Raw genomic sequence first — 2,500 nt, 5'->3', positions numbered from 1 at the left:
AGGCGGTCGCACGCCTTCAGCTCGCCCCACCGGCAGGACGTCCCACGATACATGCCAGTTAAACACCGACGGGCGGTGAACCAACAGCGTGGGACACAAATCCAACTACGAGCTTTTTAACCGCAACAACTTTAATATACGCTATTGGAGCTGGAATTACCGCGGCTGCTGGCACCAGACTTGCCCTCCAATAGATACTCGTTAAAGGATTTAAAGTGTACTCATTCCGATTACGGGGCCTCGGATGAGTCCCGTATCGTTATTTTTCGTCACTACCTCCCCGTGCCGGGAGTGGGTAATTTGCGCGCCTGCTGCCTTCCTTGGATGTGGTAGCCGTTTCTCAGGCTCCCTCTCCGGAATCGAACCCTGATTCCCCGTTACCCGTTACAACCATGGTAGGCGCAGAACCTACCATCGACAGTTGATAAGGCAGACATTTGAAAGATGCGTCGCCGGTACGAGGACCGTGCGATCAGCCCAAAGTTATTCAGAGTCACCAAGGCAAACGGACCGGACGAGCCGACCGATTGGTTTTGATCTAATAAAAGCGTCCCTTCCATCTCTGGTCGGGACTCTGTTTGCATGTATTAGCTCTAGAATTACCACAGTTATCCAAGTAACGTGGGTACGATCTAAGGAACCATAACTGATTTAATGAGCCATTCGCGGTTTCACCTTAATGCGGCTTGTACTGAGACATGCATGGCTTAATCTTTGAGACAAGCATATGACTACTGGCAGGATCAACCAGGGAGCTGCGTCAACTAGAGCTGAGCAGCCGGCCGCCCGGGAGTGTGTCCCGGGGGCCCGCGCGAACACGCAAGCGTCCGCTCAATCATTCTGCAAACAGGAGGAGGCTGAGCTCCCCTGCACAATACACCTCGAAACCCTCTCAGGTCCCGGCGGCGCGCAGCGCCGTCCCAAGTACTTGGTCGGGTTCGAGAGAGGCGCAATCGCCCGGAGTTAGGCGAGTAGACGCTTTCGGTGCGACCACCCGTGCTCCCAACTGAGCTTGCCGCTGCCGACAGAGGCCCGGGAGCGTGCTGTCGTGGCATTGCCGGCGGGAGACAACACGCGCCACCTACGGTGACCGGCAGCTCCAACGCCAGCGCCACAGAAGGACAAAAGCCCCACTTGGGTGCCGAAGCGAACTCTCCCAGCACAGCGCACGCGCCAACACATCCGCACAGCTGCGATACAAACCACCAGCGAGAACCGCTGGGGCGACCGAGCAGCAGACGGCGTCGCGGCGCCGAGCGCCGGGCGGCGGCGCATCCTCAACGCACACAGTCCTCAATCGGACCAGCACACTGAAGATGTCCACCGCGCTTCGCACCGGGCCCGCGAGGACCTACTTTGGCCGCACGGCGCCGCGCGCAGGGTGCGCCGGCGCGCAGCTGCGACGCCTGCCGCGTCCGTCGGCCGGCGCGCCTGCCACTGGCCGCCCCCACCAGCCGGCTGTAGCGCGTGCGCCCACGCACCGCGCGGCCAGCACGCCGGGAGGCGCCCCCTCACCGGCCGGGGACGGTCCCACCCAGCCACCGCCGCGTATCGCTTCACACCCAGATGCCGTTCAGTTTCGTCGGCATGGTGGGTATCGCTGGAACAACCGGTTAGTACCTCAACCTATCGTCGCCATCACCGATTCACCCCTAGCGAGAACAACCGCACCACAACAGGTTACCATTTGTTCATTTGCGTAACTTCACCAGAAAACGCAGGCGTCCATCGCCATTTGCAACTTCAACGATTATTGCATGCCTGTGTCAGGTGTCACGCCACACTACGTCTGCCCACATACACGCAACAAAATGTGCACGCCTAGACAATACGTGGAAGGTGGCCCCCGTACGTATGCGATGTCCATTGCTCGAACGACTGTCAACCGGCCTCTGTAGCATGTCGCAGATATGGAACGCGGTGCACCATGCCATCACGGTGTGTGAGGAGAGACGACTAGGTCCGAATACATCAACAGACAGCTCATGCTGATCGCCATCCACGGCGTCCGTTCCTCCCACACGTCTCTATGGCGTACCACACTGCAATCCAGCTCTCATAGGGAGACGACACGTAGCTGCGTGCACAATATTTGCACTGTATGGTCCGCCGTTTTTGGGCGCAGTCGTTGTGCGGTCACACATGTGCCACGATGTATCATTCAGTACATAAGGACGAATGTGCAGTACAGATTGTGGTTCACGCGTACGACATCAGCGGACAGTTGACACAGGCCGCACCACAACGTAGCCTGAGTACGTCGCATGCGAAGGGCATTGAACATGCAAACTTCTCACCAACCAGCTTGCGAAGGCAGGGGGCAAGGTGGGGACGTGGGGAGGGGCGGCATGTACGTCCTGCTGCCATCCACATTACAGTGTACAGCAGGAGCATGTGGAAAGTGAGCAAGACTTGCAAGGTGTTTAACATGAAGCGATACACAGGGGTGCGGGCAGTGCGAGTAGCGAACTATATTGCGAGGGTTGCGGGTGGGCAACAC

The 2,500-nt window shown here is 58.5% G+C and overlaps 1 non-coding gene across 1 annotated transcript in view; it reads right to left on the bottom strand.

Annotated features, from left to right (window-relative positions):
* Positions 1-754, bottom strand: part of LOC124733958 — a 1,909-nt gene extending 1,155 nt beyond the window's left edge. Inside the window, exon 1 of the ribosomal RNA XR_007009233.1 lies at positions 1-754. This exon is cut by the window's left edge and continues 1,155 nt beyond it. This is a non-coding gene — a ribosomal RNA (small subunit ribosomal RNA).
* Between the last annotated feature and the right edge of the window lie 1,746 nt (positions 755-2,500).

Source organism: Schistocerca piceifrons, unplaced genomic scaffold, assembly GCF_021461385.2.
Source record: "Schistocerca piceifrons isolate TAMUIC-IGC-003096 unplaced genomic scaffold, iqSchPice1.1 HiC_scaffold_1416, whole genome shotgun sequence".
Classification (NCBI taxonomy): Eukaryota; Metazoa; Arthropoda; class Insecta; order Orthoptera; family Acrididae; genus Schistocerca; species Schistocerca piceifrons.
The sequence above is the reverse complement of the archived record's forward strand: the minus strand, read 5'-3'. Positions and strand labels throughout refer to the sequence as shown.